This window comes from Macaca fascicularis, chromosome 9, assembly GCF_037993035.2.
Source record: "Macaca fascicularis isolate 582-1 chromosome 9, T2T-MFA8v1.1".
In the NCBI taxonomy this organism is placed as follows: Eukaryota; Metazoa; Chordata; class Mammalia; order Primates; family Cercopithecidae; genus Macaca; species Macaca fascicularis.
In genome coordinates, this window is record NC_088383.1 from 33,808,932 (window position 1) to 33,835,635 (window position 26,704).

Genomic DNA, 26,704 nt, shown 5'->3' on the forward strand with positions numbered 1-26,704 from the left:
TTTTAATTGTGGCATGGTAAATTTTTAATCAGGAGAAAATAGTCATGGATAGAAGCAGGTGAAGGAAAAGATTTATGGGGCTTTCAGGAAACTTACAGGAAAATCCCCTAAAATGTCATCATTTGTTATTCTCAATATTGACTTGTTAGAAGTGAATCTCATTACCTTTGTTTTATCTGACATATTTATGGAATATGTTTATTTATTAATGAATTTTTCTGGAGCAAATGTAACAAACACATGGGACATTCTGATAGTCACTCAGCTGTATGGTTGGGTATATTTATTACTTTTCAGAAATGGAAAGTTCCAGGAAAACAACTGAAAAGCATTCAGTTCCTTAAAATGCATGCATTCCATGAATCATTTATTCAAAGGATTAAGAAGAAAGATATTTGAGTTGGTCTGTGGTCAAAAACAATCTCTTCCTCAGCTTTCTTCCCAGAATTGTTCAGAACAATTTTCTTCAAATGGACAGAGGTTGTAGGAATACTTCCCTTCCACCCTCTGAAAGTTCTCTGAGAAATGAACTGACAAAAGGCAAATTAATAGGAGAAAAAGTATATAAATTTTTTGATATGCACAGGAGTCTGACATAATATAAGATCTCAAAGAAATGGCCAGATGGTTGATGCTTTTATACCATCTTGAGATGGCACAAAGAATGGGGGCCCAGAACCCAGCCCAAAACAGGTTATGGTGGTAAATCAGGTGACAATGGGCAAAACAGGTTATGGAAAGGAGAGAAGAGGATGCCTGGCTAGCAAAGGTGGTCTTGTTATGCAGGTGAAACCTCACGGGTAGCAGCCCTTGGAGAGAAAAGGTGGGAAATGTTCCTTTCAGATCTTGAGAGATGTCAGACTCTCAGTTCATCTTTCCTAGATCTGGACCAGGGAGGACCTCGGAAAGCCTGGCTGCAGGGACACAGGCTTTCTCTACAGATGCAAATTTCTCTGCAAAAGACAGCTTCTTAGCTACTCTTCTATTTCCAGCCCTTCTGAATAGCCATCTTGAAATATGTCAAGGAAATATATTTTAGGGTGAAATTGTTTGGCTTCCTTTAAGTCATGGTACAAATAGGTGGGCAACTGGCTAGGGGGTTTGCTACCCAAGTTGCTGTCGATCAGTTTGATCTGGTCAAGGGAAATGTGGAGGAAGCAGGCTCTATTATTCCCTCTCTTGGATTTTTGCATGCTCCGTTGCTTCCATGCCTGGCAGATGCTGGTGGGCATCACTGAAGTTCTACATGACACTAGAGGAAGTGGATGGTATCACCAAGGGAGGTGGAGTCACAAAATCAGAGACTGCCACATCAGGGAGGACCTGCAAGTCATTTCACTACCAGCTCTCTTCTTCCTTCCTCCTCTTCCTTTTTAAAAAATTCTTCCTTCTTTTTCCTTTCTTCTTCTTTTCTTTTTAGTGGAAGCCTCGTTCTGTCACCCAGGCTGAAGTGCAGTGGTGTATCATGGCTCATTGCAGCCTCAAACCCCTGAGCTCAGGTGATTCTCCTACCTGAGCCTCCCAAGTAGCTGGGAGTATAGGCTTGAGTCACCATGTCAGAGGCATTCAAACCAGAGCGACTCCATCATGAATAGGGGCTGGTTGAAATAAGGCTGAGACCTACTGGGCTGCATTCCTAGGAGGTTAAGGCATTCTAAGTCACAGGATGAGGTAGGAGGTCAACACGAGATACGGGTTATAAAGACCTTGCTGATAAAATAGGTTGTGGTAAAGAAGCGGCCAGAACCCACCAAAACCAAGATGGCAATGAGAATGACCTCTGGTCGTCTTCACTGCATGTTATATGCTAATTATAATGCATTAGCATGCTAAGAGACACTCCCACCAGCACCATGGCAGTTTACAGATGCCATGGCAACATCGGGAAGTTACCTTATATGATCTAAATGGGAGAGGAACCCTCAGTTCCAGGAATTGCCCACCTCTTTCCCAGAAAACTCATGAATAATCCACCTCTTGTTTAGCATACGATCAAGAAGTAACTATAAGCACAAGCAGCTGAGTGGCCCACACCACTGCTCTGCCCAATGGAGTAACTATTCTTTATCCTTTTACTTTCTTTTTTCTTTTATAAATTTGTATTATTTTAATTATTTTTATGTACAGAAAACTCAACAGTGTACATTTAACCCAGTTTAGTGGCAAGTTCTTTAGCTTTTGCCTTTTCGAGCTTCACAATGCGAGCCACAGACTTGGGACCCAGGACATTGCCGCCCCAGTGACGGCAGATCTCATTGTATCTGTCACTGTAATTGGTCCTGATAGCTTCCACCAGCTTAGCTAAAGCACCTTTGTCTTCCGAGTTCACCTGTGTGAAGGCGACAGTGGAGCAGGTCTTCCTGTGGACTAGACGGCCCAGTCTTGCCTTCCGCTTGATAATGCAGTAAGGGACTCCCATTTTATGACACATGGCAGGCAAGGAGACAGCCAGCCCAATGGGATCCACATCGTGTACTATTACCACTAGCTGAGCTTTCTTGTTCTCCACCAAGGTGGTGACAGTGTTAACTCCTGCTCGAAGGACAGGTGGCCTCTTAGTGGGGACGTCCCCTTTGCCAGCAGCTTTCTTCTCGGCCCGGGCCAATGGCCTCTGCTTCTTCTCTTGCTTTGTCTCTGGTCTGTACTTGTGGGCCAGCTTAAGCAGCTGAGTAGCTGTTTGGTGGTCTGGGGCCTGGGGGAGCTGATTAATTGCAGGACAGCCGTTTATAGAGGATGGCTTTCTGCCACTGCAACCTGATATAGCGGGGCCATTTCACAAAGTGAGTGAGGTCTCTTTTGGGCTGGATGTCCTGTCCAATGGCAAAATTCTTAGGCCTTTCCTCAAACAGGGGATTCACCACTTTCTTGGCCTCCTGTTTCTTCACGCCAGCAGGGGCCGGAGCCACCTTCTTCCCCTGAGCCTTCTTTCCTTTCGGCATCTTGGGCGACAGGGGGAGAGAGAGCTATCCATTTACTTTCTTAATAAAATTTCACTTTATGGACTCGCCCCAGATTATTTCTTGTGCAAGATCCAAGAACCTTCTCTTGGGGACTGGATCAGGACACCTTTCTGGTAACAACAATTACCTGGCAGCTCCCTTAGTCTACAGATTTGGAAACTGGGGCCCAGAAAGGGTCGCTGACTCTTCCACGGTCACTGGATAATTGCCAGAACAGATAAAACTCCACCTGGAACTTCTCATCTTTCCATCCTGAGGCATGTCTGAACTCCCATCCCCTTCAGCCTGTACCTGTTAGAGCAGCTGCTACATGCTGAGCCTGAGCCCGCACATCTGAGAGCCTGCCCACTGATGCTGGATAAGAAACGCTGCTGCCCAGACGGGGGGATCAGTGATGGTTTGTCATTAAAAAAATCTGAGGAAGTAGATAATCCGTGTTTAAATAAAAGACATCAGTAGACAAGTATGTGCATCTTAGTTATGAAGATAGTACTCTGCAACGGGGTCTAAGTGGTGTTTCTTACCTTGTAATTGCAATCTGAGGACTTGAGTGGAGTTCTAGGATCTAGGACTGTCCTTGGGCTCTGCTTAATTTATCAGCGACACCTCAAGCCTCACAAAGAGAAGGCTGTGTTTCTGGTTGCTGTGGTCTGATTGGCAGCAAGTTGTCATCTCTCTGATCTCGATTTATTTTTTAGGAGGGGGCCCACATAGGAATCTTATTAGGCTGAGCTTTTTTATGTGTGAGGGAAACCCTTCTCTTCTTTCCTTTTTAAATTCTGATCAATAAGCCATTCAAGGTTATCTCATTATCAAACTTGCACTGCCCTGGAAGTTAAGGAAGGTGGAAGAGGAGACATAGCAAAGTAAGGGTCTTGGTCTGAATTTGGCTGGCAGATAGTTAGCTGGCCCTAACGAACGATGCTTAAAATAATTTGAGACAATGTTTAAAAACCAATGATCTCCTATGAAAACCTGGATTTGGGGTGTCTCTTTAAATAAAAATATCAGAAAATCTGGCTGCGCTGAGCCCAAATTCTCAGTGGTAACAATAATCAGGGGCTGACTGGTCTCTGTGCATTTTAGACCAGCTACACTTTCTCTCCCTCAGCCTCCTGGCACCTTATGCATTGGAGTTTGCAACCCTTTTTGAGGAGGAAATAATAAAAGCCACTAAATCACATCTCCACTAAAATTCATGTATTATATTATTCACTCACAAGTATTTATTGAACCCAACTCTATGCCAGGGTCAATTTTATTTTACTTTTAATTTTTATTTCAATAGTTTTTGGGGGTACAGGTGGTTTTTGGTTATGTGAATAAGTTCTTTGGTGCGGATTTCTAAGATTTGGGTGTACCCATCACCCAAACAGTGTACACTGTGCCCAATATGTAGCCTTTTATCTTTCAGCCTTCTCCCATCTTTCCACATGATTCCGCAAAGTTCATTACATCATTCTTATGCCATTGCATCTTCATAGCTTAGCTCCCACTTATAAGTGAGAACATACAATATTTGGTTTTCCATTCCTGAGTTACTTTACTTAGAATAATGGTTTCCAGCTCCATCCAAGTTGCTGCAAAATACATTATTTTCTTCCTTTTAATGGCTGAGCAGTGTTCCATGGGGTATATATACTACAGTTTCCTTATCCATTTGGTTGATGGGCACTTAGATTGGTTCCATATCTTTGCAATTGTGAATTGTGCTGCAATAAACATGCATGTGCATTTATCTTTTCCATATAATGGCTTCTTTTTTTTTTTGAGTAGATACCCAGTAGGATTGCTGGATCTATTGGTAGTTCTACTTTTAGTTCTTCAAGGAATCTCCATACTGTTTTCTATAATGGTTATACCAGTTTACATTCCTGCCAGTCATGTAAAAGTGTTCACCAGGGTCAGTTTTAATATGAACCTGTTCATGACATTGAACACTCATTGATCAAACATTTCCTATGGTAGCACTATTCTAGGCACTGAGGGTGTAGGGGTAGACAAAGCAAAGGAGATCTCTGCTTTCGTGGAACTCATATTTCTGCATGCAGCTCATCAGTGCACTTCAAGTCTCTCACCCTCTGTCTACTTGCCTCATTTCCTACCACTTCCTTCAAGGTTTCGAGGCTTTTGTGGCATCAACCATTCATAAATGGCTTGGTCCAAGCCTGCAGAGCTTGTGAATGGCAGAGCCAGGCTCAGACTTAGCCCGCCTGATTCCTGCGCTCATAGTCTGTGCTCTCAGCACTGCATCTGCAAGAGAATGACAAGATACCTGAACTTCTGTCAATCGAGGCTGTAGAGAAATATTTTCAGTGGTTTGTTGACAAAATTTCCTCTTTTGACAGCAAGGCTGGCTGAGTAATGGTCCTCCAGAGATGTCAACATTCTACTCCCTGGAAACTGTGAATATGTTACCTTATGTGGCAGAGGCACTTTGTAGATGGGATTCATTTTAGGGTCTTGAGTTGGGGAGACGATTCTGGATTACCTGGGTAGGCCCATATAGTCACAGGGACTCTTATAAGAGAGAGACAGGAGGTCATATGGGAAAGAAGACTCTGCCCTATTGGCTTTACAGATGAAGAAAAGCAGGCAAGAGCTGAAAGATGCAGGTGGTCACTAGGAGCTGGAAAAGGAAAGGAGAGAAATACTCTCATGGAAACTCCAAAAGGAACCCAGCCTTGCAGATCCATTTTAGACTTTTTTTTTGAGATGGGGTCTCACTCTGTTGCCCAGGCTAGAGTGCACTGGTATGATCATAGCTCACTGCAGCCTCAAATTCCTGACCTCAGATGATTCTCCCATCCCGCCCGCCTTAGCCTCTCGAGTAGTTGGGACATCAGTGTATGCCACCACATCAGGCTAATTTTTCTTTTTGTTTTAATTTTGCAGAGATGAGGTCTCACCATTTTGCCCAGGCTGGTCTCCAAAGGCCTCCAGTGATCTTCCTGCTGTGGCCTCCCAAAGTACTGGGATTACATGCATGAGCCACCATGCCAGGCCTCCATTTTAGACTTCTGACCTTCAGAACCAGAAGAGAGTGTATCTGTGTCGCTTAAAGTCACTAGGTTGGGGGTAATTTATTACAGCAGCAATAGGAAACTGATCAGTGTAGCAGAAAGGTTTCCTCATCTGCGGAATGTGAGCTTTGGGCCAGTTTATTCACAAGGCCTTTCTGATCTGTGTTCTCGGCCCACTGGGTTGGGTCTTCAGCAGCAGATAGGATCAATCAAGGCCCACAGTACTGACTGGGCATGTTTGGAGCTTCTGAAGCTCCCGGTCCCTAGGATCATAGACATTCACCTAGTGAACAAATGGTTTTGGTGATCAGTCAAAAATGCAACCAGCATTTTACTGGCAGGCTCTTAAAAGCACATGACTCATTCAGAAATACAACATTTAGTCGATGGATATGTCAGACTTTCAGGTAAATTTAATCAATGAACAACCACTCTTTTATTTTCCTCCAAACCAGGATTTCCTATTACATTTCATTCCATTAGCCTTGATATAAAGTGGCAGTTGATAGCAAGCCATATCGACAGGCCCTCCTGGGTATAATGTAGTAGTTACCTTAAATCACTTATTCACCACATGATTCATGGCACACAGAGGAACAGGTCATCACCGAGTCTTTAAATATAAAGCTAAAATAACAGAACACTCAAAATCTTTAATGTCTGTGATTTAATCCACCTTAATTAATTAGAAGGCATGTGATGGCCTCTTTGCATCTTTCGTCATAACCAACTGAGTATTTGTTCTTACTGTGATAAAGGGTCACAGGCCGGTGCTTCCAGTGGGTGGGGGTGGAGGGGGTGACAGTGCCTGATTTTGGAAGACCAGTCCCCTGTGGGCTTCACAGTGAGAATTCACTCCCACTTGGCACAGCTGTCTTCCTTTGATGCAAGGGATGCTGCGAATCATTTTAGATCAACAAACATTTCTTGATCAACTACTAAATGTAGAAAGGCTGGACATTAGGGGTATAAAGCTGAATAGGGCTAGATCTATACCCCAAAGAAAGGAATTCAATATAGCAAAGAGATATTTGCACTCCCATGTTTACCACAGGACTATTCACAATAGCCAAGATTTGGAAATAACCTAAGTGTCCATCAACAGACAAATGGATAAAGAAAATATGATACATACACACAATGGAATATTATTTAGCCATAAAAAGAAGGAAGTCTTGTCATTTGCAACAACATGGATGGAACTGGAGGACATTATGTTAAGTGAAATAAGTCAGGCAGAGAAAGACCAGCTTCATATATTCTGACTTATTTGTGGGAGCTAAAAATTAAAGCAATTGAACTCATGGAGACGGAGAGTAGAAGGATGGTTACCAGAGGCTGGGAAGGGTGGTGGGGAACTGGGAGTGGGAGTGGGGGTGGTTAATGGATACAAAAAACAGAATGAAGAAGATTTACTATTTGAGAGCACCATAAGTTGATTATAGTCAATAATCATTTAATTATACATTTTAATATAACTAAAATAATTTAATTATACATTTTAAAATAACCAGGCATGGTTATAACCAGGCTCATGCCTGTAATTCCAGCACTTTGGGAGGTTGAGGTGGGTGGATCACCTGAGGTCAAGAGTTCGAGACCAGCCTAGCCAACATGGTAAAAACCCCTGTCTTTACTAAAAGAACAAAAGGCAAAAAAATTAGCCTCGTGTAGTGGCGGGCACCTGCAATCCCAGCTACTCAGGAGGCTGAGGCAGGAAAATCGCTTGAACCCAGAAGGCGGAGGTTGCAGTGAGCTAAGATTGTGCCACTGTACTCCATCATGGGTGACAAAGTGAGACTGTGTCTCAACAATAAATAAATAAATAAATAAATAAATAAATAAATAAAATAAAAACTAAAAGAGTATAATTGGAATGTTTGTAATACAAAGAAATGATAAATGCTTGAGGTGATGGATACTCCATTTACCCTGATGTGATTATTACACATTCAATGCCTGCGTCAAAATATCTCATGTAACTCACAAATATATACACCTATTATGTACCCACAAATATATATTTTAAAAATTGGTAAATAGACGAACAAGACTCAGACCCTGCCCTGGAGGATCCTCAATCTCAAAAGGGAGAATAGAAGTTATGATTCTGGTAATATTTCTCAAGTTTTTGCATTATTTTCTCACTGATGAGTTATTTTGGTTTGGAAATATGGCTGATGAGAAAGCTAATAGTGACTTAGGAAGGAGGCTTCTAGGAGTTCTCTGTGCACAGCAAGGTCACAAAACAGATTTTGGGATTGGAGAAGGAAGCTGACCTGAGGTTGTTTTCTGGTTGCTGGCAGGTGCTTGGGATTGTAAAGTTAGCAGAACCTGGTCACTTGAGTCTAGGAGAATGGTTCCTGGTGGCCTTTACATGGTATCGTATTACTATTGGGTACCATGTAGCTCATGGGCAACATGCAGTTGGAGAATCTGAGAAGGAATTAAATGAGAACAGTAGAAAATCCAACTATAAATGAAAAACTGAGGTAGGCACACTTTGAGAGTGAAATGCAAACATGTCACAAGGGAAAACAAGGCAGACCTCTGTCAGCAACGGAGCAAAGGAGATGCTTGAAATTCCCCAGGTTTTGCTTTTCTGAAGCACATGAGGATGGAGCAATCTGACCTAACCTCATTCCTATATGTAAAGAGTACATAAACTCTTTGGGCATGTCACATGAGCAATCTTCCCATGAAGTGAATGCCCAGTATTAATGAGAACACTGAGATATGAAACAGCTCAGTCCTTCATTGACCTCCTTCCCTTGCCAGGTGATATGGTTTGGGTGTGTCCCCACCCAAATCTCATCTTGAATTGTAGCTCCCAGAATTCCCATGTGTTGTGAGAGGGACCCGGTGGGAGATCATTGAATCATGGAGGTGGTTTCCCCCATACTGTTCTCATGGTAGTGAATAAGTCTCATGAGATCTGATGGCTTTATAAGGAGAAACCCCTTTCGCTTGGTAAGATGTGCCATTCATCTTCTGCCATGACTGTGAGGCCTCCTCAGCCATGTGGAACTGTGAGTCCATTGAACCTCTTTTCCTTTATAAATTACTCAGTCTCTGGTATGTCTTTATCAGCAGCCTGAAAATGAACTACTACACCAGGGCTTGTTAGAGTCACAGACCAGTGGCCCACCTGTAACCTGCAATAGCGTTTTGTGTGTAAGGCGTAGTACTTGGCACTATGGGGTTGATGAGGTTAAGAGGCCAGCTCTGCTCTGGAGGAGTCTGCAACCCATTTGGAGTTGTGGGGGGCTGCCCATCCCTGGAAAGATAATCATACATTTTGAAACCAAAATACCCATTAAAATTTACAAACTATCAGGCCTGTAAGAGTTGAGTTGAGGACAGAGGGCTCAGGAAAGCTTCTGTGGAAGAAGTAGCCATTGGGCTGGATTTTGAAAGCACAAACCAGATAACTAGGAGATAACTTGGGCTGATAACTGGAGAATTCTGAGTGCTTTTTTCTGCATGTGCTTTGCATATTATTGTTTACTGGTACATAGCACAGTGTTGCAAAACAAGCCCAGAATCAATCTTTTACCCCTAAAACCATAAATAGTTGTGCTATGCATGTCTTTGTATATGACTGTTTTTTTTTTTTTTTAAGATACATAATCTTGAAGTAAGATAGGCCAGAATTCAAACCACAAGTCCCAACTCTGCTATTTCCTACCACTGCGGACAGGGCAGTAAATGTCCCTGAGCCTCAGATTCTCCATTTATAAAATAGGGTAATACTGATTTCAATATCTTGTTAAATTACATTTAGCCTAAAACTGCCTCTTTACATATTTTAAGTCTGGCCTCAAGGTTTCTCTGTACATAGTGAACTGTAACCTAACTGGATGTGTAAACATTCTGTAACCTATTCGTGTTTTGGTTTTGGTCAATCAAATATAGGCAACTGTTCAAACTATGTCCAAATAAGGCAACTGTCAAGTTGTAACCAATCTGGCTGGTTCTGTACCTCATTTACATTTTCTGTACTTCACTTTCCTTTTTCTATACATAAATCTTCTTCCACCACATGGCTGCTTTGGAGCCCCTCTGAGCCCACTCTGGTTTGGAGTTGCCTGGTTCATGAATTGATTTTGCTCAATTAAACTCCTGTTAAATTAATTTGTCTAAGGTTTTTCTTTTAACAATGTTTTTATAAAGATTAAAATGAAAAAATATGTAAGGTGCCTAACTCAGTCTGAAAATGATAGTCTGTTTAGGGTAATGATTAAGTAGCTATAACAAAGACTCCCAAAGCTACAACATTTAAGAAATAGAGGGCCAGACGTGGTGGCTCACGTCTGTAATCCCAGTACTTTGGGAGGCCGAAGGAGGTGGATCACCTGAGGTCAGGAGTTTGAGACTAGCCTATCCAAAATGGTGAAACCCTGTCTCTACTAAAAATACAAAAATTAGCGGGGCATGATGGCTCATGCCTGTAATCCCAGCTACTTGGGAGGCTAAGGCAGAAGAATCGCTTGAATCCGGGAGGCGGAGGTTGCAGTGACCTGAGATCGTGCCATTGCACTCCAGCCTGGGCAAGAAGAGCGAAACTCCATCTCAAAACAAACAAACCAAAAAAAAAATAGAGATGTTCATTTTTGTCTCATGTTAATAGCTCTTAACAATGATTTGAGTTGGTGGGGTATCTCACTTTATTAAGTTTATCAGGGACCTATGATCCTTTCATCTTGTTCTTCTGTCGTTTCCTAGGGAAGAGGTATACAAATGATGGCTCCCAGATTGTTTTTGCAAATAAAGTTTTATTGGCACCCAGCCACACTCATTTGTTAACATACTGTCTACAGTTGCTTTAACAGGTAGAGCTGAGTAGTTGCAACAAAAACCAAATGGACCACAAAGCCAAAAGTATTTACTATCTGTAACTTTTATTTATTTATTTTTTCATTTGTTTGAGACAGGGTCTTGCTCTGTTGTTCAGGCTGGAGTGCAGTAGCATGATCTCTGCTCACTGCAACCTCTGCCTCCCAGGTTCAAGCGATTCTCCCACCTCAGCCTCCCAGGTAGTTGGGACTATAGGTACGTGTCACCACATCTGGCTAATTGTTGTGTTTTTAGTAGAGACGGGGTTTCACCATGTTGGCCAGGCTGGTCTCAAACACCCAACCACAGGTGATTCGCCCATCTTGGCCTCCCAAAGTGCTGGGATTACAGGCGTGAGCCACCGTGCCTGGCCACTATCTGCATCTTTAGTAAAGAGTTTGCTGGCCAAGGCTTTGTTATGGGTTTGTCCATGTTTCAGTTCACTAGGAAGAAGGGCAACAATTTCCTTTCAGGGTGGAAGTTGCATACATGACATCAGCTCACCCTTCATTCGTCAGAACTTAGTCACATGGTCATACCAGCTGCGCAGTAGCCAGGATATGCAGTGTGGCCTTGGGCAGTGATAAGCCCAGCTCTAATCATATCACTTTGGAAGGTGGGAAGAATTAATTCTGGTACAAACCAACAGTGTCTGTCACATTTGTCCTCAGCATGAGCTCCCTTTCCCTTTTCCAAGTGTCAGACTACCCCAGAAATCCACAGTTCTTGTTCCTTCACTGGAGTGCCCTCTGGTTTCTGCTCCTGGCTTTCTTGAGTGTCTCTGTTGTTGCTTCTTATCTTTAATGTCATCCAGTTCTCATCTAATCTTAGCAAGTCCGGTTGACCTTTTAAAAAAAACAGCCCTATGATTTATGACAGGGTTTCTCAACTCTGGTGCTTGACATGAAATTCTTTGTTTTAGGAGCTGTCTTGGGCAATGTAGAATGTTGAGTCGCATCCCTGCCTTTGGCCCAGTGGATTCCAGTAGCATCCCCCTGTTGTGATGACCTAAAACGCCTCCAGACATTACCAAATATCCCTGGGGGGACAAAACTGCCTGCAGTTGAGAATCGCTGACTTACAGGTGGATGGGATCTCTATCTTTTGTCCCACCATGTTTTTAATGGTCACCAACATTTTGGTTCAAAGGGAATTTCTCCTTTATAATGATAGACCTCTCTTGGTTTTACAAAGCAATACTATTTGACTAAATTTAACTGCTTGGGTATTGAGTCTATATTTCTAGATGTGAAGCTTTTAAACTCTGAGGAGCTCTAGGTAATTATTTCACCCAAATATTCCTATGAACACTAGAATCTATTCTAAAATATCAGATCTAGGCTATGGATCAGGGGAGACTTTGAGGCAGAGAGAAGAGAAGCTGTTTAATTTAGGAGGCAAAAAGTAGGGGCAGGAGGAAGAGAAGCTCACTGAGAAATAGTAAAAAAAAGGACTTACTGGAATCTTGTATTCATGGGCAAGAAAATGCCTATTCATTTTACAGTGTGCTACATGATATTCCAGACCTCGAACTTCAGGATGCATTAAAATCACTTGGACCTCCTGTTCAACTGTGTTTAACCCACCTCCAGAGATTCTGGTTCAGTCGATCTGGTGGCAGGAGTTGGGGGATGGGATGGGCCGAAATGTACATTTTAAACAATTATCCCAGGAAATTCTGATGCCATGGATCCAATTTTAAAAAATACTGTCTTAGACTAACTTTTCAGAAGCGTTTAAAAATGTTTCTATGTTCATTTAAGCAATAGCTGTCAATTGTGAGTGAGGAATCATGCCAGCATGAGTAGTTTATTTTGTCACTCAGCCCAGGTCCTAATTCATGGCATCTATGCCAAGTGAGGAACAAAGTGGGACTTTGTTAATTGCCTGCCAATACCTTCTTTCCCAGCACAGAATTCTCCAGAAGCTGGATTGCACCATGTGCTTTAGGCTGGAGTTAATGTTTGACCTTTCATTTCCTCCTCTCTGGATTTCTGCCTATTTTATCTCTTGTCCTTCCCTCCAAAATAAATGAGAGGCAGGGCCCTGCTACTGTAGTACCAGGCAAAGTCTATTGGTTACACCCTCCAGTGACCTAGGAAAGGAAGCAGGGCAGAGAGGGACCATTTTGGGTTGTAAACATAAAAATTGGAACGAAAGGCAACAAGTCTCAAGTAGTTAACGAGGAACCTTAAAATGATGAGAAAAAGAGTTTTTGAAAGTTAAATAAGTGACTCTAATGAATTCACTTTAGCATGTGATATTTAATCTCATTCTTGCCTGGTATCAATGACCAGCACCCACCAGTCAAGGCTCCTTTGCCCATGGTGAGGGCAGTCACTTGGGCCGAGTCTGGGCCAGCCAGACCCCTTGACACCAGAGAGGAGAGGCCTGGCCTCCTGTCCCGAGGCGGAAACCAGTCCTGTTCTTCCTGTTGCATGGGCAGTTGGGATCCAGAGTGCACAAGAGAAGATAAAATTCATGCTTTGCAAGGGACCTGATCTTTAACACAGCAACCCTGGCAGATGAGGCTTAGGTTTTCACAATGGAGATTTGCTTACTCCTCAGGGTTGGTACAAGCAAGAGGGCAGAAAAAGAATCTAAAATGTGGACAGGGCTGGGCTGGGCGTGGTGGCTCACACCTGTAATCCTAGCACTTTGGGAGGCTGAGTCAGGCAGATCAATTGAGTCCAACAGTTCAAGACCAGCCTGGCCAACATAGTGAAACCCAGTCTCTACAAAAAATACAACAATTAGCCAGGCATGGTGATTGTTGTATGTACAGATTGTCGTATGTACAGATGCCTGTAATCCCAACTACTTGGGAGGCTCAGGCACGAGAATTGCCTGAACCAAGGAGGTGGAGGTCGCAGTGGGCCAAGATCACACCACTGTACTCCAGCCTAGGCAACAGAGTGAAACCCTGTCTCAAAAATAAACAAAATAAAATGAAATGTGAACAGGAGTTGGCTCCTATAGAGACCAAGTCTGAAATCAGATGCAGGGGAATAAGAACCGGACCTTCAACTCTTTCTCCTTGCTTTTACTCCTTTTCCCCCTTTCTCCTTCTTTTTCCTTCCTTCCTCCACCTCTTCTGTTTTTTTCCTTTTAAAGACCAGAGACACATTTTTCATATAGACCAACCTTAAGACAAGCTCAAGGAAGTAGCATTGTTCACACCTCTCCTTTTCTTCTTGTTCTGATATGAGCCCCATCTAGCTTGGGTTCAGTGTTACCCCCTCATTTTGATACTCACACAGTGTTTCTCTACCCTCTCTCCCTTCCTTCTTTCCTTCCTTCCTTCCTTCTTCCCTCCCTCCCTCCCTCCCTCCCTCCGTCGCTCTTTCCCTCCTCTCTCTCTTTCTGTTTTTCTTTCTCTCACAGTCTTTCTCTTCATCTCTCTCTTTCTCTTTATCTCTCTCTTTCTCTTTCTTTCTTGATAGGACCTTGCTATGTTGCCCAGGCTGGTCTTGAACCCTGGCCTCAAGTGATCCTCCTGCTTCAGCCTCCCAAAGCATTGGGATTACAGGCATAAGTCACCATGCCTGGCTCTTACACACTCTGATAACAGCAACTGTTACTGAGCTGAGCACATAGTACGAGCCTTATAAAAGCAGAGTCAGTCAAATGCATACAGGCTGTCTCAAGTTGAAGTACCTGTTGTCCGAGAGGATTACTCAATGCTAAATTTCTTCTGTCCTATGCATACTTTCTCTCTTGCTCCCACTTGCTTTGATCATCCACCCATCCTCAGAGATGTCTGTCCACCTGACCTGCCTGGCTCTGGCATTTTTACAAGGTTGTTGTATTCTGATGGTGATCATGGTCCTGGTTCTAACTCTGCCTCATCCTCCCCATAATGAACCAGCTTTTCCCTCCCACCCTGCCCTCATAGCCTCTGGATTTGCACATCTCTGGGCTGAGAGCTGATTTGGTCTTCCCTGGCTATAGGGCTGAAGTAGGGCTGGTTGATACAGAGGTGCTCAGTCTGTCCTTAAGACCAGTGATGGTGTGTTAGTTTCCTAGGACTGCCATAACAAAGTACCACAAACTGAGCAGCTTCAACAACAGACACTCATTGTCTGAAAGTTCTGGAGGCTCCAAGTCCAAGATCAAGGTGTTACAGGATTGTGGGCTGGGAGGAAGAATCTATTCCCTGCTAATTTCTTGGCTTCTGGCACTTTGCTGGCAATCTTTGGGATTCCTTGTCTTATAGAAGCATCACCCCAGTCTCTGCCCTCATGTTCACATGTCCTTCTCCCTGGGTGGATGTCTGTGTCCAAATTTCCTTTGATAAGGACACCAATCATATGGGATTAGGGGCACATCCTACTCATGTGTGATTTTGTCTGAACTAATTACATCTGCAATAACCTTATTTCCAAATAAGGTCACATTCCAAGGTACTGGGGGTTAAGACCTCCACATCTTCTTGGGGGACCCTTAAGAGATGGTGACTTTTCGTCGCCATCCTTCACATCTGTCACTTGCATCTATTAAGCTCTTTCCTGGGGCTGAGACTAGAGTGAAACAAATGAGAACTCATGGAGAACAATAAATTTAAGGGGACATAAAGTAGCTCAGCAGTCAAGATAAATTATATTTTAAATGAAGTGGGTTTTAAAAAAAATATATTGTGCCTTTATTTGGTCAGTTTTTTAGTGTTTTTAATTTTTTTTATTTTTATTTTTGAAGCAGAGCCTCACTTTGTTGCTCAGGCTGGAGTGGAGTGGTACAATCAGGGCTCACTGCAGGCTTCATGCCTTCATCTACCGGACTCAAGGGATCCTCCAGAGCCTCAGTGTCCAGAGTAGCTGGGACTACAGGCATACATATGCCTGGCTAATTTATATATATTTTTTGTATAGATGGGGTCTCTCTGTGTTGCAGGCCTCGATCAATTCACCCACCTTGGCTTCACAAAGTGTTGGGATGACAGGCATGAGCCCCTGCACCCAGCTGTGAAATGTTTTTAAATGTAAAAGTCAATGGAAAAAAAATCCATGACGAACAAAATATTAACATCATAAAGAAAGGCAGGATCTGCTCCCACGCTTGCACGGTGGAGCCTCTCTCATCTCATCCTGTGTTTGCCTGCCCCAATATCGGGTTAATGGGGACTGAGCAAGCCAAGGCCCACCCCGCCCCCTGTAGCTGGGGCCCTTGCCTCTTGTTACCCTGGACTATAGTTTCCTTAACTTTAGAACACAACCAAAGATGCTTTGTTGGATTTTGGAATTCAGAAGGCTTGTTTAACACTCGGTTTGAACCTTATTAATTTCCTACTTCAGTGATTCTCTGCCAAGTCCTTTATACTCCTCTCAAGCTCTGTGTTTGATTGGAATACTTTCATTCCTTGAACTTAGACACTTCCTGGAGGGGGATCTTGCTGCTTAGTTTGATGTCATACAGCCCTGTCAACATTCTTTCATCTTTGCTGTGCTTTTTTTTTTTTTAAAATACCAAATGAAGGTGCACTTAGGTACAGAACTCTCTCTGGGCAGTGCTCCTTCCCTGGTCTCCTGTAGGGTTGAATCAGAATGCTCTCGGTGTTCACTTCTAGGGTCAGAACACATCTGGAGCAGGATTGTGAAGTAGCATTTCCCCTGCAATCTGTCAGACTTGCCAACAACTAGAGAAATTACCCTGATTCCTGAGAGAGAGATTACCAGGAAGCCTTTTTCAGGGGCAGACGGGGTTATTTTGCCAGTGTAGCAGAAAAAGGGTAAATAGCAGGTGTAAACCAAAAATAAAATTTTAAGCCTCCAGAATGACTAAATGGATCTCCCTCTTGGCCAAGGGCATTCCAAAGTAAACCTGAAAAACTAGTTCAAGCTGTGATGGGAAGAGAGACTTGGGCAGACCTCCTTATGCCCTCCTACCTTTGGAATTCAGGCTCAACTGACCAGCGTTAACATTAAAACAGATCTTAGGACTGACAAAGCAGATTCTGTAGTGATAAGACACCAAATTCCAACCTGACTCTAGTATAGCATCACAGGACAGATGGCAGGCCCTGAAAGACACTGAAGTATTTTACCCCAAAATAGATTTCTTTGACATCTTTTTAAATGGCCCTGAAAGGCTGTCTTTTGTGAGGAAATGTACATTCTGTAGAGAATCCTTTTCCCTTTCTAGGTCTTTACCTCATCTGGGAGATATCTGACTAAGGGTTTGGCACGTTTTTAGGTTTGATAAGAGACATTTGTTCTCTATTCTCTCTACAGCCTGGAGGCTTCATTTGCATAATGAAATCCTTGGTCTCCATAACCCCTTATCTTAACCTAGAAGACGTTCCTTTCTGTTGATTCCAGGTCTTTGGATAGTAACTTAACTCTTTCAACTGATTGGCAATCAGAAAATTTTTGAATCCACTATGACCTGGAAGCCGTGCCCCACCCTCCTAGCCTGACCCCCACAACTGCTTCCAGACCCAAACAATGTACACCTTACAAGGATTAATTGATGTCTGCCTGCAACTTCTTCTGTCTTTCTAAAATATATAAAATTAAGCAGTAACCCAACCACCTTGGGCACATGTTCTCAGGACCTCTCGGGGCTGTGTCACGGGCCTTGGTCACTCATATCTGACTCAGAATAAACCTTCCTAAATATGTCACAGAGTTTAACTCTTTCCATCGACACAGGTGAGTTTGTGTTGCTCACTGCTTGTCATGTGTTACAGTAAGAACGAGATGATCCAGTTATAGAGTTTTGCCTTTTCTGTGGTCAGGTAGGCAGGTGAAGAGACTTGACATGTAGGCCATTCATTCCATCTGTTCCCAACCCTTCCAGCCTCCTCTGGGATCCTGTTTTTCCTGCCATTACCCAGCTGAACCCAGACTTCATTCTTTTATAACACACCCCCAGCACACAAATTTATGCACCTACACCAAATTCACCTGCCAGCCACCTCATTCAATAGCTGTGAATATTTCTGTAGGCTCTTTAATTCTTTTGTGAACTGCAAATAATGACCAGCCTAGTCTCCATGGTTATATTGAGGGGGAAGAGATTCTCTGTAGTGGATTTCTTTTATTAATTAATATTCTATTTTTTCCATTCACTGATACCCTACATTTTATAGCTTCTAGGAAAATGACACTTGGTACAGTACTTTAACCCTAAATGTGTCCATGTGCAGGAAATAGCACAGTAATTGATACCCAGTTAGTGTTTAGTTAATTGTAGTTCTAAATTACGTGTCTAACAAAGACAATTTGGAAATCACTTTGCTTAAGAATAAGGAAGTTTTGCAGGGCAAGTATAATAGTCTGTTCTCACGCTACTAATAAAGACATACTGGAGACTGCGTAATTTATAAAGAAAAGAGGTTTAATGAACTCATGGCTCCATATGGCTGGGGAGGCCTCACAATCATGGCAGAAGATGAAGGAAGAGTAAAAGGACTTCTTACATGGCAGCAGGGAAGAGAGCTTGTGCAGGAGAACTCCTGTTTATAAAACCATCAGATCTCCTGAGACTTCACTCACTATCACGAGAATAGCATGAGGGTAACCCCCCCCATGATTAAATTACCTCCCACTGGGTCCCTGCCACGACACGTGGGGATTATGGGAACTACAATTCAAGATGAGATTGGGGTGAGGACACAGCCAAACCATATTAGCAAACATTTGAGCAAATGCGCTATCAATATTAAGAAGACTCGCATCTAGGAGGCAGCACAGAGCTAATGCAAGAGCATTAGACCTGGATTCAGGATTGCTAAGAGATCCTTGCACATCTGCTATTGGGTGACTAGTTAACAAGTAACTTAACTTCCCTGGGTCTCGGTTTCCTCATGTGTAAAACCAAGAAGAGTGGCAGAAACACTAGCGGAGAGCCCTTCCGGCTCTAAGTCGGTGACACTTTGATGGCTCTTGTTCCTGGATGAAGGGACACCACTGGGAGAAATTGCTTCCTCCATAAGTCAACAAATTGGAATTAAAGTGCCTGTGATTCCCTCCGTAAAGGTCGGTGCTGCCAACGATCACAATTCGCATGAACTCAATAAATTGTGCAATATTCTGGAAACAGCTGCCTCTCGGGGTGGTGTTTAAGTCATCCAATTGGGAAAACAGAGCACACAAAATAATCGTAAAATGGTTTCAGGGAGACATAGACTGACAGAAATAGAATCTCTGCTCTTTCTGGAATCGAACGCTGCTGTTGCACCACAATTTGTGCGAGATGGACCTAAAAGAAATGTCTTTACTTTTCAGGACTTTTTGTTCCTTAAAGAGCCAGGGAAATATGAAAGCAATCGATTTCTTCAGAATTCCGAAAGAAAGATATTGCTGTTTGCAAGACAAAGAAAAAAATTAAATGGAGATGGCAGCCTGTGCGTGCTGTTCCCTTCAGCAACGAGCAAACTGTGACCCAATTTGCAAGCCCTTGCAGGTTTGCAGGGTAGACCCTGGCGCTGTCTCTTCCCATTAGTTTCTCTGGCAGCAGGACTGGCTGGGAGAAATTGGCTCAGTAGTATATCAGTAGTTATATTACATAGCAGCTGTGGAAAATTATTAAACTAACAGAGAGACAAATGGCTTGGGAGAGAATAAAGTTAGCAAGTCTGGAAACCCCCATTACAGTACATCGTGTTGAGTTTCTTCTCCCGAGATTAAGACCCTGGTTCCTAAATGAGAATACAAATTGCGGCTAAACTTACTTTACTTATCCCCTTATCCCTCTTCTTTTAAATTTGTTTCTTATTTTTCTTTCTTATTTTTCTTTGGAGATCATACAACATTGTCCCATCTTAGGCCATTTCTTTCCTCTTTGGCCTTGGACCATCTTCCTCTGTGCTGTCATTGGAGACATACGGTCACACACATTCAATCTCGTGTGTTCCTCATACACACACAAACACTCATGTGGATACCCTGATACTCACTCTGCACACACATGCTCACATGCAAACACACCCTGTCTCACACACACTCATGGATGTGCATACACACACTTTTGCACAATTTTTTTTTTTTTTTTTTGAGATGGAGTCTTGCTCTGTTGCCCAGGCTGGAGTGCAGTGGCGTGATCTCAGCTCACTGCAACCTCCATCTCTCAGGTTCAAGTGATTCTCCTGTATTGGCCTCCCAAGTAACTGGGATTATAGGCTTGAGCCATCACGCCCAACTAATTTTTGTATTTTTAGTAGAGACAGGATTTCACCATGTTGGCCAGGCTGGTCTTGAACTCCTGACCTCAAGTGATCTGCCTGCCTTGGCCACCCAAAATGCTGGGATTATAGGCATGAGCCACTGTGCCCGGTATATTTGCACACATTTTTGAGGCTCCAGTGTCTGGGCTCTGGTTGAAAGGCCACTCTGAATTTTTTTTCCACTCTTCTTGGTAGTTGGAACTATGTCTGCTCCCAAGAGTTCAGACCACTCTGCTGAGAGTTCAGCACATTTGTAAATGTGTTTCGTTTATTAAATGGTATGAATTTAGTGAGAAACACAAGAAGTAGTTATTTGGGATTTTTTCCTCCAAATGCAACCTTACCATATATTCTGCTGAATCTCCATTTCATTTATCTTAATGATATGTCCCACAGCTTCTTGGTTATAACGCAGTTGGGGACCAGGCGCAGTGGCTCATGCCTGTAGTCCCAGCTACTCAGGAGGCTGAGGTAGGAGGATTGCTTGAGCCCAGGAGTTTGAGGCTGCAGTGAGCTATGATTGCACCACTGTACTCCAACCTGGGTGACAGAGGGAGACTGTTTAAAAAAAAAAAAAAAAAAAAAAGCAGTCCAGATCAAAACTTACATTTCTTGCCAGATTTAGTGCTCATGGCCTTCTCCAAGAGCTGCCAGGCACTGAGAGTCTTGTCTGGAGGAGAGAGGAGTGGTTGGCTTTTTAAATATTTCTTTCACCTTCTGCTTACAGCCCCTGTGTAGCTGACATGAAGCAAAGTGATTAGAGAAAAGGGACAAATGCTTTTATTTAGCTGCTGCTGCTGGAGCTCTCTGTTGGCTGTTTTTTTTAGATGGAGTCTCACTTTGTCGCCCAGGCTGTAGTGCAGTGGCACAATCTCGGTTCACTGCAACCTCTGCCTCCTGGGTTGAATCGATTCTCCTGCCTCAGCTTCCCAAATAGCTGGGACTACAGGCACCCGCCACCATGCCCTGCTAATTATTGTATTTTTAGTAGAGATGGGGATTCGCCATGTTGGCCAGGTTGGTCATGAACTCCTGACCTCAAGTGTTGCACTCACCTAGGCCTCTCAAAGTGCTGGGATTACAGGCATGAGCCAGTGCTCCCAACCTCTCCTGGCTATTGATGTCCATAGATGGAGGCATCAGAAGCCTGACTCTCCAGGTGGGTCACAGGTGGATGCTTTGGAGGGTGACGTGCTTGCCTCCCCATGTATAGTTTGCTGATGTGGGGAGCTCACCTGGCTTGATGTTTCTGGCTGCACCCCTCAGCCCCCATGCCCCCGGCACGCTCACAGCAAGTATGGCTTGGGTATTGTCCTGGGAAGCGTGGTCAGAACATTCCCCATTCTGCAATGTCCAGGGCAGCTCTCACCTCCTGGTCATGCCATGGAGTGGGGTATAGACCTTGTTATTGCTGCCCTCTGTTCTCCATGAAGCGCAGAGGATCAGGTCTGCTGCACCAGAGGCTGTCCACCTGAAGACCGCCTGCCAGTGAGTCTTCTTGCCTTCTCCCCTATTCGTCACAAATGATCCTTTGGAGCCCCCGGTACGTGGCTTTTGGGAGGGCATAGCCATGTCAGGCAGAATTGTAAGCCAGCCCCAAGATGCCTGCCCTTGATGTGGACACCTTGCACAATCCCCAAGGTTACGACTATGATGGACTCAGCTCCTGCAATAGGTCCTTGACATATGGCACTGTGAACTTTAATAAAGGGACATTATGGGTTGGGCATGGTGACTCACGCCTATAATCTCAGCACTTTGGAAGGCCGAGGTGGGTGGATCACAGGGTCAAGAGATCGAGACCATCCTGGCCAACATGCTGAAACCCCGTCTCTACTAAAAATACAAAAATTAGCTGGGCATGGTGGCACACACCTATAGTCCTAGCTACTAGGGAGGCTGAGGCAGGAGAATCGCTTGAACCCAGGAGGTGGAGATTGCGGTGAGCCGAGATCACACCATTGCACTCCAGCCTGGCAAAAGAGTGATACTCCATCTCAAAAATAAAAGAAAAAAAAAAAAAGAAAGAAAGGGATATTATGGAGGGTGGGTCTGATCTAATCAGGAAAGTGCTAAAAAGGGGCTTGGCTTTTCATGGAAAGGGATTTGAAACATGAGAAGCATTCAACATGGGAGCTTTGCTGGCTTTGAAGACGGAGGGGTCATGTTGTGAGGAATGTGGGTGCCCTCTAAGAGCAGCCCCTGACTGATAGCAAGGAAGTGGAAACATCAGTCCTACAGCTGCAAGGAACTGAGTCCTGCCAACAACCACATGAAGTTGGAAGAGGACTTGGAACATCAGATGTGAACCCAGCCAATCAACAGCTTGGTTACAGCCTTGTGACACCCTAAACGAGAACCCAGCTACATGGTGCCTGTACTTCTTACCTACCGAGCTGTGAGCTAGTGAATTCATGTTGTTTTAAGCCACTAAGTTGGTGGCAATTGTTAGAAAGCAATAGAAACTGAAGAATACATTGCCCCTTCACCTGCTAGTGGGGAAGAGAGAGAAGAGGCCCCAGCACCTTTCATCTAAGTCAACAACTCCCAATTCCAAATAGTTTTTTGCAAATATGAACTGGGGGCAAATGATGGATTGATTGTAACAAGGTCAAACAGCCTTGGAGAAGTCTCTGGCTTCCATCCAAGTCAATTATCTTTAGGGGCCGTTAGTATTACTGTTTTCAACCTTGGGTTTTTGGCCACAACTCCGAGACAACAGAAGAAGTCCTGTTCAACATCCTGCTACCCATGGGAAAAGCAGTGGTCCCAATATCTTTATTCTTTTATAACCACGATGTTGAACAAGTATGGCTTCAGGGTGTAATTATTAAGCCATTTTATTTTTGTCTCCTATCGCTCCTTTGTTCTGTGGAGCTAATTAGTCTCTTGCTCCTGGATCACCATGACTTTTATGGTCACCTTCAGGGAATGAAAAGTCTTCTAATCAGTAATTAATGTCTCATTCAGAGGTATCGCCAAAAGTTGCCACTTCATTCAAGGTTACAGCTATACCCTTTTCCCTACCACTGTAGGTGCTGGGAGGGAGGGCAGTGGTTGACTTTGATTTCTCCAACTTGAGCTTTGATTTGCCAGCCACATCCCCTGATACTCTGGTTTTCTATCTCTGTGAGATTAGAGTAGAGAAGAGAGGACAAGGAAGGGAATGTCCCAGGCTTGTCTTTACTGAAGGTAAAACATCACCCACATAGGGTATCTCTAGAGATCCCATGAGATCCCTCATGAGTCACTGTAAACCCTCAGAGCCCAGAGAGTGAGAGGCCAGCCCAAGACAGACTCAATCAAGTGGAGTTTCCTTCTCGTTCTCTCCTTGTCCATTTTTCATTTATTTGGCCCCATCTGCTGGAGTGCCTCTGTGCTCCTGCCTTAAATGTTTCCAATTCTGTCTCCTCTTCTTCCTCTGAGGGATGCCTCAGGGGTAGGTGTTTCTCAACATTCTGCCTTTGACTTTCTTCTCCTCTTTTTGATAGTTTAGCTGCTGTTTGTTGTGTTTGCTTGTTTGCTTTTGGAGATGAGTTATCCCTATGTAGCCCAGGCTAATCTTGAACTTCTGTCCTCAAGCAATCCTCTCACCTCTACCTCCCAAGTAGCTGGGACTACAGGCTCATGCCACCATGCTTGGTTGATTTTTAATTTTTTTCTTTGTAAAGACAAGGTCTCACTACATTGCCCAGGTTGGTCTCAAACTCCTGGGCTCAAGTGATCCTCCTGCCTCAGCCTCCCTAAGTGCTGGGATTGCAGGTGTGAACCACCGTGCCTGTTTGGCTGGTGTTTTTCATGTGTTGCTGGGGCTTTGACTCTTAGATTGAGGTGCGTCATTTTGTTTTTATTTATTTATTTTTGATATGGAGTCTCTCTCTGTCACCCAGGCTAGAGCGCAGTGGTGTGATCTTGGCTTATTCCAACCTTTGCTTCCCGGGTTCATGCGATTCTTCTGCCTCAGCCTCCCAAGTAGCTGGAATTACAGGTGTGTGCCACCATGCCAGGCTAATTTTTTATTTTTAGTAGAGACAGGGTTTCGCCATGTTGATCAGGCTGTCCTTGAACTCCTGACCTCAGGTGATCCACCCACCTTGACTTCCCAAAGTGTTGGGATTACAGGCGTGAGCCACAGCGCCCAGCCAGGTGAATGATTTTAATATCTGCATTTCCGGAACTCCCTCTCCTCTGAGCTCCAGTTCTGTGTTCCTAATTGTACATTGGAGATCTTGACCCAAAGGGCCCACAGCCTTCTAAAGTCCCACGTTTCAAAGGAAAGCTATCGCTTTCCTGCCCCCTTCCTCCTCCCTCTCAATCCTTGTTCTTCTTAACTGTCCCTCTGTTCTCCATCCACCCAGGCTGCCCAATGTCTGACTGTTCCTTCTTCCTTATTCTGTACATCAAATTCACCAAGTCTTTCCATTCTGCCTTCGCAGCAGTTTTATGTTTTGCTTTTTAATCTTATCAAAATTGAATTTGTTAAAAAAAAAAGTGTTTTTTTGCTTTATTTCAATAGCTTTAGGAGTAAAGGTAGTTTTTGATTACATGAATGCATTGTATGGTGGTGGAGTCTGGGCTTTCAGTGTACCCATCACTCGAATAGTGAACATTGTGCATCATAATTTTTCATCCCTCATCCCCCTCCCACACTTCACCCTTCTGAGTCTCCAATGCCCATTATATCACTGTATGCCCCTGTGTACCCATAGCTCAGCTCCCATGTATAAGTGAGAGCATGTGGTATTTGGTTTTCCATTCCTGAGTTGCCTCACTTAGGATGATGGCCTTCAGGTCCATCCAAGTTTCTGCAAAATACATTATTTTCCTCTTTTTTTTTTTTTTTAATGACTGAGTAGTATTCCATGGCATGCATGCGTGTGTGTGTGTGTGTGTGTGTGTGTGTGTGAGAGTGAGATATGGTTTGGCTGTGTCCCCACCCAAATATCATCTTGAATTGTAGCTCCCATAATTCCCATGTGCCATGAGAAGGACCCAGTGGGAGGTAATTGAATCATGGGGGTGGGTCTTTCCCATGCTGTTCTCGTGGTTGTGAATAAGTCTCACAAGATCTGATGGTTTTATGAAGGGGAGTTCCCTTGCACGTGTCTTCTTGCCTGCCACCATGCAAGATGTGACTTTGCTTCTCCTTTGCCTTCTGCCATGATTGTGAGGCCTCCCCAGCCATGTGGAACTGTGAGTCAATTAAACTTCTTTCCTTTATAAATTACCCAGTCTCAGGTATGTCTTTATTAGCAGCATGAGAGCAGACTAATACAGTGTGTGTATGTGTGTGTGTGTGTGTGTGTGTACTCACCACAATTTCTTTATGCACTCATCAGTTTATGGGCACTTAGGTTGATTCCACATCTTTGCAACTGTGAATTGTGCTGCAATAGACATTTGCATGCAGGTGTCTTTTATATATATATCTTTCTTTGAGTAGATGTCCAATAATGGGATTGCTGGATTGAATAGTAGATATACTTTTTGCTCTTTGAGAAATCTCTAGACTGTTTTCCACAGAAGTTGTACTAATTTACATTCCCACTAACATTGTATACACTTCCCCTTTTCATCAAATCTGTGCCAACATCTATTATTTTTTGACTTTTAAGTAATGGCCATTGTGATGGGGGTTAGGTGGCATCTTACCACAGTGGCTTTTGAATGGGACTTCTCCCCATCACAGCACCTCCTCCCTTGGTCCAAAACTCAGAGGCAACAGTCTGCCTTTCTATCAATATGCTTTTAAAATACATACATACATACATACATACATACATATTTTTGTAGACTGGGATCATACTGTTCAAGTTATTCTATAAATTGATTTTTTTTCCCACTTAACAATATATTGTGGAAACCTTTTGAAGTCACTTCATATTCATCCACAATATTTTTCAAATATTTTGACAGTTGAGGACTTTGGGTTTTGCCTTCTCTTGTTCAGACAGAGTTCTCATGGTCTCTTTCTCCTTTTCAGTTCATGGTGACCTGAATTCCATGGAGGAAAGAGGAGGAGTAGGAGATGGCATCTGGTGTCCCTGGTGAACCAAATTCTATTAGGAAGAGGGTGCGGTGTGAGGTGGACCTGGACCTGGATAAAACGGGTGCTTAACAAGTATTTGTTGAGTCAGTGATGGAGGAGGCAGGACTAGATGCAGGGACTAGCTGAGTTGACAAGAGCTAATACCAGGTGCGGACCAGGACGGGGGACTTTAGCGAAGACACCCTGCCAGATGTGTCTTGTTCCCTTGACTGTGGGGAGGCCCTTGGTGGTGGGGTGCAGTCCCACAGTCTGAGGATTTTCCCTGGATGCAGCCTCTCAGTGCTAAAATGGGACAGTCCCAGGCAAACCAGGTGAGTTGGTCACTCTACTCAGTGAGTCCCGTGCTGTGTTCAAATTTTCCTCTTAACAGATGTGGATTGACCTTGGAAACTTAGAAACCACCATTTCTCTGTGCCTGGGAGGAGAATTAAATCTTCTCACCAGAATCCTTTTATGTGTGAGAGAAATAAATATCTATCCTTTTTATATCTCTTTTGTTTTGGATTCTTTGTCACTAGCAGCCAAACCCAATTCTTACATAAACGTGATACTAATTAAATTCATTTGCATAAACTCATCAGTTTTATTCTTAATTACTATGATATACAATCATGAAGTTTGTACCCTAAAATACAACTGTAAGTTTGATTTGATTACAGCATTAAACTTAGTT

General features: G+C 43.5%; 1 pseudogene; it reads right to left on the reverse strand.

Moving 5' to 3' along the window:
* Nucleotides 1–2,146: 2,146 nt before the first annotated feature.
* Nucleotides 2,147–4,700, reverse strand: LOC107130779 (large ribosomal subunit protein eL8 pseudogene; annotated as a pseudogene).
* Between the last annotated feature and the right edge of the window lie 22,004 nt (nucleotides 4,701–26,704).